The following is a 16,388-nucleotide window of genomic DNA, read 5'->3' as shown; positions in this document are numbered from 1 at the left end:
AATAAATTATTATAAACTGTAGCCACCCTACTGTGTTTTAGAATGGTAGAACTTCTTTTTACTATCTAATTATATTTTGGTACTTATGATACAACCACCATTTATATCTTTTCTACTACCCTTCCTACCCTCTGGTAAACACTATTCTACTCTCTCTTTCTATGCAATCAACATTTTTAGTTTTCACATATGAAAGAGATGGTATTATTCTTCTGTGCCTCGCTTATTTCATTAACATATACCCTCCAGTTCCATCCATGTTACCACAAATGACAGGACTGAATAATATTCCATCATTTTGTGACTGAATAGTATTCCATTGTTATCTTGGTTGTTGTGAATAATGCTACCATAAACATGGGAGTCCAGGTATGCCTTTGATATGTGGGTTCTATTTTCTTTAGATAGAAATGATGTAGTGGGACAACAGAATCATTGGGTATTTCCATTTGTAATATTTTAGGCAACCTCCTCAGTGTTTTCTGCAATGTCTATATCAATTTACATTCCCACCAATAGTGTACAACTTTTCCCCTTTTCCCACATCTTCACCAACATATCTTTTGTAATTTTTGACAATCAACATTTTAACAAGTATGAGATGCTGTGTCATTTGGTTTTAATTTGCATTTTCCTGGCAGTAGTAATCCTCAGCACCTTTTCACATACCTGTTGGCCATTCATATGTCTTCTTTGGAGAAATGTCTGCAGAGGTTCTTTGCTCATTTTAAAATCAGATCATTTGTATTTTTGCTCCTCAGTTGTATGAGTTCCTTGGATATTTTGGATTTTATACCCTTGTCAATCCAAGATTTGCAAATATTGTCTCTCGGTCTATAGGTTACCTTTTCATTTTGCTGTTTGATATTTTTTTCTATCTGTTAAAAGAACGGAGGGGGAAAAGAGGAAGAGTATACATGCATATTGATAATATTAAATTGTCACTGTTTTGTGTTTCTCCTTCTGTCCTGTATTTGATGGTGATGATGCTGCTAATATACAACTACTGCAACTACATCTGTTACTATTCCTACTAATACTCATAACAATAATAATTATAGTGGTAGCTGCTTTCTTTAAAAGCACCTTCACGGACATCGTTCATGAATCCATCATCTGGTGTTTACTGAACACCAAGTTGTGCTAGACACCAAGGTAGACCTGAGCAAGACAAGCACAGTCCTACCCTCATGGAACTTCTAGTGTGCTTGAGGGTGGGCAGAAAAAGGCATGTTGGTCTGGTAATCACAGGAGCAGTGGGGTTTTTGAAAAAAGTAACTCTAGACGTTATGGGACTGTATAATTTGGAGCCTTCTCTCTTCATCTGAGATGTCAGGGAAAATCCTGATGAGGTAGTGACGTTTTCAAAGGCCAAGAGAATGAGGAAGGGAGTGACTCACAAGAGGTTCATTACAACCATGTGATAAGGGAAGAGTGACATGCCTGTCAGCCAATTACAGAGGAGGTGCATATTAAGAGGACCTCGGCGAGTCTCTTGAGGTTACACCTCAATCAAATGGAGAAGTCCAGACTAACTGGATCTTCTGGTCCCTTGTTTTATCCAGCTGAAAGCATATGCTAGGGATCCCAGGTTTGTGATAGAAATAAACTATCAGAGCTACTTCAAGTACCAAATCAGAGTCGCACGGGACCCAGAAGTCATTGCTTTAAAATCTGCTAAATGCTTATCCATAGATGCCTTGAGGTTGCAACCTGGAATCAGGAAGCAAGTCGGTCTCTGTGTCAGAACGATTTGAAAATGGAAAGGGACAGATAGTGGTGAAAACGCAGAGCAAGGGTGTGGAGAAAGAAACATTGGTGCCACAGGCGTGTTGGGCTGTTGTGGAGCTGCAGCGTGGGAGAGACCCGTACCCCAGACATGGTGCGCAGAGAGCAGCTGGTTGGTGGGTTTTATGAATGTGAATCCCCGGGTTAGAAACAGGGAGGACGTCAGAGGAGATCTGTTCCACTCAACATCCTGCACGTCTGTGGTACTAAGCAGGCTTCAGAGAAGAGCCAATATTCACGAAGAGTGTGGACAAGGAATGAGGTGGCCAGGGGTGGGGTCTGTTTGTGGTGGGCAGGAACTGAGAATAGAGTATGTTTCCATGTCAGAGAAAAAAAAAGAAATAGTAATTAGTAATTAATAAGTAAAAGAAAAGAATTAAATGAGTAATATATTTAAGAGAAAATGGTTGTGAAATTCTTGCTGGCTTCTACTAATGATGAATGTCAAAAGAAAATAACAGGAAATGTAGAATGAGTTGGGCAAAACTGTGCTGTGTGCATGTGTAAATATACCACAGCAAACGCCACCTTTACATGAATCTATAAAGCATCAATTAAAAATCAATAAATAAATGAGTGGAAGGTAGACCAGTAGAGTAGGGGAAGGGGAGTAGAGGGAAGGAGGAGAGGAGGGAAATTGGGGGGAGGGGTGCTGGGCACTGAAATGGAATAAATTAAATTCCATGCATGTACAGTTATGTCAAAATGAAGCCAACTAACATATACAACTATAATGCACTAATAAGGAAAGAAAATACAGAAAAATCATCTGAAGCATCCACTCACGGTTGTGGACTCTAATAACACCTCACCCCTAAGGAGACACAGTGGCACATGCCACTTATTTTTATTTTTAAACCAAGTAAAATGTGACTGCGTTCTCATTATTAAAAGTTAACTCTAGAAAACATAAAAAGAAAGAGCTGCCCTTCCAACCTGTCTTCACTCCTTCCTCCCCTGGAGGTCAGGGTGTGTCTTCTTCCCAGACTCCACCTGCAGCAGCTCCGGCCATTGCACTCCTCTTACTGGCTGAAGCCATTCTGCCCCTCCCTCCATGTCATCCTCATCCTCCCCAGGCAGGCCAGGGACCTCAGTTACTTGTCTCCATTTCATCCTGTAATTGTCTTTGGTGTTTCTTACAATTTTTTAAAAAAAGTAAATATAATGGTCTCACTAAGTATTAAAAGTCTGTTTCTCCAGCCAGGGGAAACCCCATGAGAGAGGAGGCTATATCCACCTCGGGCATTGCTAGAACTGTGCCCTACACCTGGCATCTGCAGGACTGGTTTTGTTAATCAAGAGAAGGACCCGCCATGGGAACAACGGGCCTTGTCTGACTCCTCGCGAGTTCTTGGCTTCTTTAAAGTGCCTGTTGGACTTCTCCTGAGAAGTTGCTCTTCCCCACCCCACCCTTGGTCTTGTCCCCAGGATCTAGAAGGTGAATGGATTGTGTCAATAGTGACCATTGCCACTAAGGGCACTTGGAGTTTGTTTCTAGAAAGTCTCGTAGGTCGCATGGTGTTGTATGACTTCGGAGAGTTTTGCCAGCATGTTTCTTCTGCTGCGGGGAAAGAGCCCTGACAGGGCTGGCTCTGGCTCCTCCTTCAGAACGCTCTTAATCTTCTTCAGCATGTGAAACCAATAGGTGTGTGCTTAGAAATGTGGACTCAGGAAGCACGCAGTTGAAAGGAACCCAAACCGGTTCCACCTTAACAAATAAATATAGTTTATTGGAATTCATTCAAAGAGCTGTAGTTCATTTGAGTTGGTCATCTTGTTGTAGTTGAAATAAATTAGATAAATGAGGAATCAGAAATATCTGAGGGATGACAGAGTCCCCTTTTGACGATCAAGAATTTTTGCTTTTGTCTTTAGAGTGGAATTTTAAAAAGTTGACCCAAAATATTATAAACAGAGTATTTTACATGAAAATTCACGTAGTCTACTCCTCTTGTAAAGCTGAAAGATCTGGCACAGGGCTCTCGTTTCCACCGATCAGCGTTGTCTGGACTGGGTGGTGGCTGCTGCGTTAGCCTAGCACAGAATCTCCACTGGCCCTAGTTTCCCAGCTCCCCATGTTTTGCCCAGAGACTATAACTGAGTGCTTGGTGTCATACAGATTTTTTTCACAGAGTGTATATACATATCTTGTTATCCATGACTCTGTGGGAAAAAATAATAAATTCATAAATGCATAAAGGTACAGAAGCTTGCAGAAATGCATGAGTAGAGGGTGTTTTAAGAGCACCCTGTGCCTGTGCTTACAGAGCACAGTGAGAAATGAACCTGCTTCTTTCCAGAGGGGACGCTGGTCCCTCTGTTTCATAGATCACTCTGGGCCTGCTTTTCTCATAATATCCTGGCGGACATTTGTTTGAGTGACCCATGAAATAACTTACAACAATGTGACTTTGGATCACATTGAAAGATGGTATTACAATAATTATTTCATTCAAAATAACCTTTTTGTAGATTTTATGTTCTGAAACTTTCAAAATTTTCAATTCATAGCTCAGCATAAATGAAGACTGGCTCAAATTCCTCCAGAAGATGAAAGACATTAAAAAAAAATCATTCCTTTCTTCTTTCAGTCTAAATTGCTCTGGATTCACCTCTTTTTGGTTGGTAGTATCTTATATTTTTCACTTTTTCCCCAGCTTTCTCTGTCCTTGTCTAGTTTATTGGTTTGAACATCTGTCTACCCCACCAACTATGAGTAATTAGGCAATTTGATAACATAAGATAAATTGATGTGACTCAATCTTCCCCACACCCTGCTAAATTAAATACATGGTATAATTAATGTTTCTGTGATGTTGGATGTTTAATGTGTAATAGTTTCCCCCCCCCTTTTACTCTTTCTATCTTTTAGGAATTGAATAATAAATCTATTCAAATTTTATATATTCCAGTGAGCAGTGATTAGGATATTCAAATGAGTTAGGACATGTAGTAACTCTTTACAGAATAATAGACTCTATAGAGCCATTTCAGGAGGAAAAAAATAGGCACCTCTGGTCTTTAATTTAAAACTATACAAATCCATTCTGTGTTCCTAGACATAAATTATAATTATAATCATGCCCATAATTGTAATTATAGTGGACTCATATGCAGGCATGCTAGGAAAGGATTCAATTTGGTACCCTTAGAGTGGTCTTTTCTGTTTTTTTTAAAATAAGTGAAAATATATGTACACCCAAGTTTAACTGCAGAATCTCAGGTTTAGGTCAGAAGGACGAGCAGAGTGGCCTTTGGCCATGTCATGTGGTGAACTCTAATGCCACTTGTTGAAAATTTTTGTTAATCAACTTAATATCAATTATGTTCATTTTGCTAGAACTTTGCTCATGATGGTCGAATATTAATGGAATTCACGACATGTTTAACAAGGCTAAGTTTAATGGCATACTTAGTCATGATAAGCATATGCAATCCCTAATAAGCTCATTCCTAAATTAAGACTAAATAAGCGAATGTTCTGTGAACCCTGGACCCTCCCTGCCCTTCATCCTGCCTGGATATCTTTCTGCTTCTGTCTCCACTGCCCTGTGTACTGCTGATCTGCTCAATGCCTAGAGCCTCCCCTTCCTGTCTCTGGTTCATGCAGCAGGAAATGATGGCCAGCAGTGAGAAGGAAAAGCCTGGGAATGTGGATAAGCCACCCCTGTGGCTGGGTTCTCCTCCTGTCTATGCTACAACTGCCTCCAGCACACATCTCCTTTTGCCTCCCTTCCCACCTCCCCAGCCCCAGACATCCTTCTCCTCTTTCTGTGAAACGATACCCAGGACAGCATTTTCTTTGCTGGAGAAGAAATTGGGTATTTCAGCCTCTTAGGAGGACTGGGGAAAATTTATTTCAGCTCTGCTACTTATTGGTATGACCTTGGACATATTTATGCAAAACAGGGACAAAAATACCTCCTTCCTGGATTTGAGAGAACCAAGCTGGTTTTAGTGAAGAGTTGTTCATTTGTGAGGAACAGACCACATGCTCAAAAAGAGCACTTGTCATGGGCGTAAGCCAGCCTCCCAGGTGATGATTTCTGAGCCTTTCTCTCCCTCTGGTTGGGCCACCTGGTTCCCGTCTTTGTCCTGGGCTTCTGTCTCTCATCTCTCACCTTGAATACTCGGACTTTACTCTGGTTCTTGTGTATTACCTAAACGTGACTGATTGAGGCTGAGTTTGGGGGCCTCTCATCAAGGTTTTGATGAGACTCACTGAAGACTTCCAAAGGAGAAGGTAGACGGAGGAAATACGATGGCCTTATAGAAGGCCGGCAACAGTGGTCAAAGGTCATGAGGAATGAAACAAGCAGCAGGGCCACTGAAGCAAAGTGCATCCTCCCCTCAGAACCCTGGGGGCCTGGTTTCCAGACCCCCACGTGATCCAACCTGTGGATGCTGAAATTCCTTACATATAAATTGCACAGTATTGGCACATTATATATGTACATCCTCCTATATGCTTTAAATCATCTCTTGGTGACCTAGTACAATATGAATAGTTGTTATACCATATTGTGTAGGGGGAAAGTCTGTAGATGTTCAGTACAAATGCAACATTTTTTTCTATCCAGTTGGTTGAATCCACTAATAAGATCTTAGGTGTACAAAGGGCTTCTCATATTAGGTGCGCCTACAGCATAAACCCAAAGTAATGCGAAGCTCCCTTCTTATTCACCTGTGAGAACCTTGCCTCACCTCTGTCTGGAGCCAGAACTTAGCCATCCTTGTCAGCTCCAGGAGTGACCAGAGAGGGACATAACTCTGTGATCACAGGAAGTACTGAGAAGACCTCAGAAACCGTAACTCAGGCATAGTTTTCTCTACCAAAATTTTGCATCCTACGGGACTTGAGCAATATATTAACGGCTAACTAGACTATTACTGCCTAATCTAAATCACAAATCACCCATAAGATAGTTTCTTTAGGGCAATACCAAATAGTTCCCATGTACTTCCCAATGAGAAATTTGTTAATTGGTGCTATTTCAGAATATATTAATTCATTTCCTTGCATTAACAGATATGTGTACACACACACACACACACACACATTTGAAGGGAGATCAATAGAGTTGGAGTAGGGGATCATGGATAAGGGGGAGGGTCAATGAAATTGACCAAATTATATTATATGTTAGTATGAACATCACAATGAATCTCACTATTGTGTGTGATTATAATGTGACAATAGAAGCATAACTAAAATGTATATTATGAAATAATATGGAAACTATGAAAAATACCTATGCATGTGTTAGAAATAATACTAGCTGTCATTTATTGATCACTCACTGTGTGTCAGCACAGTGTTTTATAGGTTTTAAATTGTTTAGTGCTCACAAGAACACCATGACTGTAGGTATTAGTGTGGTTTCTGTTTTACAGATGAAGTGGAGACCCAGAGATCAAAAGTGGCCTGATGAAGATCATGTAGCTGGTTAGGGTCTAGGGATTTCATCTCAGGCAGTCTACTTTTTATTTTTAACCACTTCATTTTCATCCCTGCATATTATTCTACCATAAAAATATATAAGTTGTTGGATGTGATGGCACATCTCTCATCCCAGTGACTTAGGAGGCTGAGGTAGGAAGATCACAAGTTAGAGGTCAGCCTCAGCTGCTTAGGGAGACAGTTTAATTAAAAAATAAAAAAGACTGGGTTCAAGCCCCAATACTGATCTTATATATATAGATATAGATATATATATACACACATACTTACACCTACGAGAGAATTTTAATAATTCTCATTGTCTTGTTATCAGACATTCAGACATTTATACTTGATGAATGAAATGGTGTCTCACAATGTTAAATTTCTATCTCTCTGATTACAGCCTGTAAATGTTAGGCATTTTTTCATGTATTCATAGACCACTTATGAATTTCTGTAGCTTTATAAGTAATCTATTGATTGCTTATTTATGTCATTTGCCCTCTTACCTGACAATTATTCTAAATGATTTTGGGAAATTCTGTATATTTCTAAGGAATATATTGCCTCTGTCTAATTTAGAAGGCATTACAATATCAGATATAAATACAAATACAAAATAGTCACGGTTGACATGCGAATGCATAATTCGTACCTCCATCTTTACTTCTTTCATATGGTATCACAGAAAATTCTTTGAATGTGTACCAAGCTGTGCATCTCAGAAAACCAAAAAGTTCTGATTGACTCTTTTATCATCAGACCAGCCAGTTAAGTAGCGATTTAAATGCTATTTTTGTATAAACAGCCTCTGTGTGAAGGGGTCACTCTAATGCATGATAAATAGAACTCAATTAAACGGGGACCTCATTCCTCAGCGGCTGCTGTGACAAGCCATTTTCCCCTGCCTCTTAGGTGGGAGTTTTCATCTCTTGACAATTTGACAGATGTGGCTGCACACTTGGAGTCATCTTCCAACACAGACCCAGTGATGTATTATCATAAAGAAAGGCTGACAAGAAAATGAGAGTATACGTGAGACCTGGCTGCTCCTGCACCGGTCCTCCCCCGCAAAGAATAGAGGTAACAGGCTCTCACCGTAAGTAGGTCAAATTGGGGCAAAATTATTACTATGGCATTTTAATGCTTTCTGAGAAAATTTCCATTGAAGCCGAAGATGGGGAAGAGGTAGGCTATGTATTTCAAGGGAGGAAACGACATCCAAGACACTTCTTAAAATGTCTGTCTTCTTAATGAACCTTCCCACAGACTGGCAGATCACTTCAAGAATTGATGGTGCTCACTAGAGTTTAGACTTTCCAAAAGCCGATTTCTATACTCACTGCCTAGGGTGAGAAGAGTGTGGCAGAGAGCTCAGGAGACAATTTGCTTGTCTCTCAGGGCCTCGGTTTCCTTACTTGGAAAATGGGGATAATGACATTCTCCAGATTGTGTGAGTATTTGAACTGATGCACAGAAAATGCCTAGCCCGGGGTGGGGAGTGGGGCGGTGGGAAGGGGCAGCTCTCTCAGCCTGTAGAATCCCTTGTCATTACCCCCCTTCGCTCCTCCCCAGGGTCTTCAGCTCCTTTGCAGGAAGTGAACCCTCACACAGGTCCTCAGCTCCAGCTCTACTTTCTTTCCTGAATTGCAGAAGCATATTTCTTTTCCCCTGTTCCCCCCAAATTTATTTATTTCTTTAAATTGATAAGGTGGCATGTGTTTATCACATATAGCACGTTGCCTGGAAGCACATGTACTCTGTGGAATGGTAAATCCAGCCCATTAACGTGGACATGGCCTTGCATAGGCAGCACATTTGTGGTGAGGACACTGGGCGTCCACTCTGCCAGCAGTGTGTCCTCTGTAGCTGCAGTCACCCCAGCACTCATTGACTCCTGGAGTGTCCTCCTCCTACCCAGCTGTAATTTTGTATCCTTTGACTAACATCTCAGTGTCCAGCAGGTGCCTGTTCCCCCATTATCACAGGCAGTCACCCCGTTGTAGCAAAACTTAGCACACCTCTCTGCCCTGCCCTTTAGCATAAGAAACCAGAGTTTCCCTGCATTTCCAGAAGCTTGCAAACCCATGGAAGGCCTCTGTCTTTCCCTCTCCCAATCCCATCTTTGTGCAAATTCTATCATGAAGTCAGTCCTCCAGCTTTTTGTTTTTTTAAATCATCTCCATTCCATCCTAATGGCCCTACTCTCAAAATCAGGTCCAAGAAAAATTTCTCAACAACATGACCTCTGGCTCCTTGATTCTTTGGTCACTTTCTTCTCTGTCAACTGCATTACCGCTTTCTCATGATTGGCACTTGCAACACACGCATCCTTTTTGGATTGTCTGTGATTGAACACATATGTGGCCCACACAAATTCTCACCCTCCCCTAATACAGGTGCCACATGACTGCTCCCGTAAACACATATGCACAGTTTTCAACAGAACATAAAGCTGTTGGCTTGGAGGAAAACTCTGGGTGGAGTGAATAATACTGGTGTGTTTTAATTTCCCTGTTCTGCTACTCTTTTTCTAAATACGGGGAACACGGCAGAAAAAATATTGAAGAACTAATGCTTTGATTTTTATTATTATTATTCATGTCTAGCAAAACAAGCAAGGTCAACACTTCATTATTTAAAAGCCAAGATTTCAGCATTTTCATTTCTATTTTTTTTCCAATGTCAGTAATGAAGTCATGTAGGGACATTGAGTTTTAATCCTTAAATTATAGCTGAGCTAATTGAAAGGGTTTTGCACAGGACTTCATTTACTTCTCCTTTCTTCCACTAATCCATAAATGTGTGACTATGAAGTATGAGGAAACGAGAGATATTAAGCAGTGTTCTGTATGATGGTTTGAATTGTGAATATCCATTATGGCATTGTCGTCTGGAAAATGCATGTTGTCCTAAATTGAAGCTTTCAGAAAATCCACCATGGTTTAAATCAATTCAAACAGATGATTTTATTGGGCAGGTAAAAGGAAAAGTTCCATTTTAAATATTCTTTACCTCTGCTAATGTAGCCAGATCTCGGTGGTCTTAATGACAGTCTCTCAGTGCCTCGGGATGGCTTTTGTGTGCTTTGAGTGCTTGGTGAGGCATCGAATCTCTGTGAGTGCTGGGGCTTTATGGCTCCTAATGAGTCTGAAGAGGAGGATGGAACCAGATCTATGTGGTCCAACCTAGAATAGCAGGGCCAATCACCTTTAAAAATCCCACGTGTTCTTCCTTCCCTATGAGGGTCATTGTTTAGTATTAGAAAAGAGTTTTCAAATATCCCAGAGGAGATCACTGCTTCATGGAGGTGCCAGAGGAGCTGGGGCAGCTAGAAGGTTAACAAACAAGTTTTAATCATTAAGCCATATTCCTACTGCCACCCCTGCCCACATTTAATTTTTTTTTTTTTTTTTTTTTTTAATTTCAAGACAGGGTCTGACTAAGTTGCCTAGGGCTTCACTAAGTTGCGGAGGCTAGCTTTGAACTTGCAATCCTCCTGTCTCAACTTCTCGAGCTACTGGGATACCTCGAGCTACTGGGATACCACCATACCTGGCTATGCAGATGCTAATTTTTGCTCATGAGTTTGCAGATTGACTGAAGGAACAGCCCTGTCAGTCTGAGCCTATCTCTGATCACAGCCAAACTCACACGTCTGTGGTCAGCTATTCAGTCAGCTCGCATCTCTGCTTCTGGGCTTCACTGGCTGTTTAAATGGGTGAAAAGGCTGCTGGGGTCCACGTTCACCATGCACTAGGTGAGCCCAGTGTGTCAGTGGGATGGCTCAATTCCCAACAGCAGCAAGAGTCAAGTCCTAACACAGGCACTGCTTACTCCCCTGTGCTGTTGTCTCACTCCCAAAATAAGTCACATGACTGAGTCAGTGTGGATCTGGGGAGGTGGGTTCAACCGGAGGCCACCAGGCTCTTCTGCACAGACTAAGATTCTCGAAAATCACTGGCTCAGAATAATAATCGGCCAGTCTAGCAGCACTTCCCTCCACTGGGCATGTAGTTCTTCCAGTTTGTGTGGTAGGGTCAGGAGCTGGTGACTGAAGTATCTCCGCAGTACTCAACATTTGTTGATTTGTAACTTAACCCCTAGCCTCTGGCAGGGTGGAGGGCAAGCCGCACTGGAGTGGCCCAGACAGTTGTGACACTCCTCTGGCTTCGCCTTACAATTTGACACCCAGATGTTTAGGACCTTACTCAGCTTTCTGTTCCAAGAAAAAGCAATTCTTCTTCGGGTGTGGCAGCTGGGGGTGGGGCATGGGTATCAGGGACTCCCAATACCCCTGTGGGGAGTTACTTGTGGGTCTCTTTCATCCTGTCTCTCCAAGGACAGGCAGATGAGTCTAGAGTCTCTGAAGACATCCACTGGTCTGTCTTCAGTATTGATGCAAATATATTACCTTTTGAATGCAAATTCCTTATATTGGACAGAATGACTTTGTATACTGATTGTGAAAACAGTGAACATCCAGATGCCTTCTAAATAAGGATGTACCACTTGCAAATGGAAGATGTATTTTAGGTTTTGTGCATTTGGTTTTTTACGTGATTATGTCTTGCTCTTAGGCTCCTGGCTCATGTGTAAGATGGTTTTTGAAAATTGTACCTTGTAATTGCATTGATTTCTCCCAATATGTTTATTTTGAAATATAATTAGAACCCCACTTTTAGCAAATGACCAATGCAATGTTCTATGGATGATTTTTTGGGGGGGTTGGTCAAGGTAAGGTATTTTATTCACACAAGTCAATTGAAAAAATGATTCAGTTTCTGAGTTGTACTATTACCCTAATAATAACATCCAGTATTCCAAGTTGTTTTTATTGTGGCCTCTCTGGCCACAATCTTGGTGTGCCTTCAGAATCTTTAGACATTATTTCATTAAAACAACAACATGAGAAATTTAATAGAAAGAGGTTCTATGAAGTACTCAAACATTTATGCCACTAAAAACGGGATAGATTTAGGTTTTTGAAAAGTCTGTAGATTTTCATGGTCCGTTTCAAGATGAGTTAGTTATCTTATCCACTTGCTTTCCCATGCTATACCTTCTTACCTTCCCTAACAGTGACTGATTGTATCTCTGCCTTTAAATTCATAGAGCGTTTTCCAATTCAGTATTTTTAAGAGTCATGGAACGAATGTAAAATGCTTTCCGTGGGCTAGGCTTTATACTAAATAGTCTCATTTATTTTCATGTTACAACCTAGAAACATAGATGTTATCACCACCCTTTCTTAAGTGAGAACACTGTCAGCGAGAGGTTGAATCAGGCTCTGAACCGAGATTTACACTCAGCTCAATCTGTCTTCAAAACTGACACTGTCACACTTGGATGTTCTTCAACAAGAAATGGGTTATCTTCAGCTTTCAAGTACAGGCTTCATGTACTTCTGCCTTCTTTTCAACCATAAACTTGGTGAGGAAACTGCTTCTTGTTGGTTTTAATATCTAGAGTACTGCATCTTGACCACTCAGTAGAAAGCAAGAAATCACCTGCTCTGGTCCCACACCATCTGAGACACTTTCTAACTCTGTGATCTTGGAAACTTTGCATCCTTTCCAAGAAGCCTGTTTCTCTATATAAAAGAGAGGTAGCAAATTACCTATCCTGCAGAATTTTTGAGGATTAAATTATGTTATTACATCTATATGCGATATACTTGGCATGAAGGAAACATTACCTCACTTTCTGACAGTGTATCTTGTTGGTCAATTTTAATTGTGTGAGGAGCCCTGTCTATGTTTGGCTTAGACTTCACAGTCTTTGAGGGCTTCGGACTCAAGCACTAAAGTCAAAACTGTGACCTTTCTTGTTCTTCTGCTTGACATAGGACTCGATACCATTATTTCAGACTCATTGCCTCATCAGGCTTTCTGACATGAAGCAAGATGAAAAGTCTAGTTGGCATAATGAGGTTTACATTTGCTCATAATAAATTTTACACTGACCCCTACTGCCATGTACCTTTAGGTGAGACCATTTGGTCAGGTAGAATTTTCCACTACTGGCTACTCTCGTACAATCATTTGCATACATTTGAGTTGGTTTCTGTCAAAATCACTATTGTCAGTGATTGTTGTTGTTTGGTTTCCTATTGCTGCAGTGACAAATTCCCACAAACTTAGACTTAAAACAATACTAATTTTTTCCCTTACAATTCTCACTTAGGTGAAAAGCAAGGTATCAATGCTGAATTACTTTTCAGATATCTAGAGAAAACACTGTTTTCTTGAGTTGTTCTAACATAGTACTACAATAGTCCTGTCAGTATTTTTAATAGTCTGTTTCAGTCATTATAGTCTTTTGGAATCATGAATTTGTCAAGGAGCAAATAATTTTTAAGTCATCCAGTTTATCTTCCTACTCAGAGGTATCACCTACAACAGTACTTCTCAAACTTGAATATGCACATGAATCCCCTGGGGAACCTTATTAAACATGCAAATTTGGATTCAGTAGGTCTGGGATGGGACTTGAAATCCTGCATTTCTAATAGCCCCCCAGGATGCTGCTGGTCCAGGGACCACACTGAGTAGCAATGCTCTGGAGCATTACTGACAGATTTTGCTGCCTTGAGGCTGATTCTTTTATAGTCCCTTTTTCATATTTTAGTAATTCCAACTGTCAAATACACAAATAAGTAGTTTTTGGATCAAAACCAAATTAAAAACATATTCAGTACTTGGCTAATGTTTTTAAAGATGTAAGCTAAAATAACATTGCAATGGAAGGGAACTTTTAAAAATTTAATATATATGAGAATCTTATATTAAATATATAAATGTGAATATATGTATATGCATACATATTTATGTGTACACATAGACACATATATGTATATATGCTTCTTTCTATATAGATAGATTCTATATTTATATTAAATGATGCAGTTATGGAAATCTCAAGTTATAAAATATTACATGGCACTGATTCAACTTTAACTTTTTCTTTACCTTAATTTTTCTTTAAGAAAATACAAGTTGAAGGTACAAATCTGGACTGTCCTATAGACAAGAGGCAGGAGTCAGGATGTAATGTTGCTGGCCTGTTTGCATTAAGGAAACTGATAGCCAGTTCCAAATATGGGTTGTATTGAATTGCATCCAAGTGGTCCATGTCAGTAGCGTTAGCATTAAAGCTGGAGTTGCTGATTTTAATATTTAAATTTAGCTACCAAACATACTTATCACCTTAATTCTTATTTAATATTTGAAAGTTATTACTTTGGAGGAAGTCAGCTAAGCAATGGTGATTATAGCGTATCAAAATCCATTGTAAGTGATTATTTTAATGACTCTGTACCAACAGGGACACGTAGACATTCAGACAAAAAACAAGCTAATTATAATGACAGCACCAAAGTGAAGCTGTGACAGTTACAAAACCAATTTAAAAGTTTTTTGACAGCCATGGCTAAAAGCTTTGTTTGGACCTTTCAGTAATAACAGTTTACTTAAGACATAAATTCACAGCTAAGGAAAATAGAAAGAGAAAGTTGTGGCTTTCCTGTCATGCAGATAAAATGGAAATCAGTTGAAATGTTTTTAATAGAACATTATGTTGAAAAGAGTATAGAAAAGGAATAATAGTTATGGAATTTAACTCTCACAATGCAAAGAAAGACTAAATAACAATAAAAATTCTAATGAGAATAGAAACTTGCCAAGTGATTTGCTTATCTATGTTAAAGGTCAGTAGTTCCTGCAAGTAAATTGATGTGCATGTTGATTGGCAGTTCTGGAATTTGATTTTGTATTACCTGTAATATAAAGTCAAAGTGAATATAAGAACAGGTTATTAGCCATGGTGACACAAAGGCCCATTAAAAACCTGCTTTTCCAGTGGCTCTGGCATCTCTCAGATTACTAGACCTTTATCACCTTTATTTATCTCCCTTGGTTCTGGACTCCCTCAAATGTGCAATATAATCAATTCTTTGACCTTGAGCTCTTAATTTATCATTCCTGACAGAAAAATATCTGCTTCACAGAATGCATTTATTTTTCCCTGAAAACCTTTAATAGAACATTTGTAATGTGCAATCAATACTGTAAGCACTTTACAAATGTCACCTCATTTAAAGTAATGATGACCCTCTGGAGTAGACACCATTATGTCCACTTTCTTGATGAAAAGACTGAGACACAGAGAAGTTTGAGTAACCTGCCCAGAGGCACAGCACCAGCAAGCCCTGAAGTTTAAGCTCTAGGCAATCTGTTCCAGAGCCCATGCTACTAATAAAGACTGCGGGACAATGAAGAGCCCTGGACTGTTGTAGATGCCTGGAGACAGTGGCTGTGCTCAGAGGAGGCAGGCCTTTCCCTTCAGCCTTCACAGGCCATGCTTCAGTTAGGCTCTTTCAGTTGCTTAAGACAGGAAATTTCAGGGACAATCAAAGGTAGGGGAATTCTTCCAAATTCATTCTATGAAGCCAGTATCACCCTGATACCAAAACCAGACAAGGACATGCCTTCCCTTCCCTTCACAGGCCATGCTTCAGTTAGGCTCTTTCAGTTGCTTAAGACAGGAAATTTCAGGGACAATCAAAGGTAGGGGAATTCTTCCAAATTCATTCTATGAAGCCAGTATCACCCTGATACCAAAACCAGACAAGGACATGCCAATATCCTCAATGAACATGTCTGTAAAAATTCCTAATAAGATACTGACAAATTGCATACAAAACACATTAAAAAGATAGTGCACCATGATCAAATGGGTTTCATCCCCGGGATGCAAGTTTGGTTCAATACATGGAAATCAATACATGTAATTCATCACATAAGTAGACTTAAAGACAAGAATCGCATGATCATCTTAATATATGCAGAAAAAGTACTTGACAAAATACAGCACCCCTTCATGTTCAAAACACTAGAAAAACTAGGGATAGAAAGAATATACCTTAACCCTGTAAAAAGCTGTATGTAACAAACCCGAGGCCAACATCATTCTCTCCATGAGTTTGGGAAAGAAAGGGGACCTCAAGAAGAGGGTGTGGTGGCACTTGTCCTGCCTAGGACATGACTCCAAAGTGTGCTGTTAGTGTTTAGCTGCTTTCCGTGGTCAGCACTTTCCTCTCCTGCCATCCACAGCCTTCATCTTCTACTTCCATTAGATGCTGTCTCCTGCAGCCGGG

At 40.1% G+C, this 16,388-nt stretch overlaps 1 protein-coding gene across 5 annotated transcripts in view; it reads left to right on the top strand.

Annotated features, from left to right (window-relative positions):
- Positions 1 to 16,388, top strand: part of NALCN (sodium leak channel, non-selective) — a 307,654-nt gene that overhangs the window by 120,113 nt on the left and 171,153 nt on the right. The window lies entirely within an intron of this gene.

This window comes from Sciurus vulgaris, assembly GCF_902686455.1.
Source record: "Sciurus vulgaris genome assembly, chromosome: 4".
In the NCBI taxonomy this organism is placed as follows: domain Eukaryota; kingdom Metazoa; phylum Chordata; class Mammalia; order Rodentia; family Sciuridae; genus Sciurus; species Sciurus vulgaris.
The sequence above is the reverse complement of the archived record's forward strand: the minus strand, read 5'-3'. Positions and strand labels throughout refer to the sequence as shown.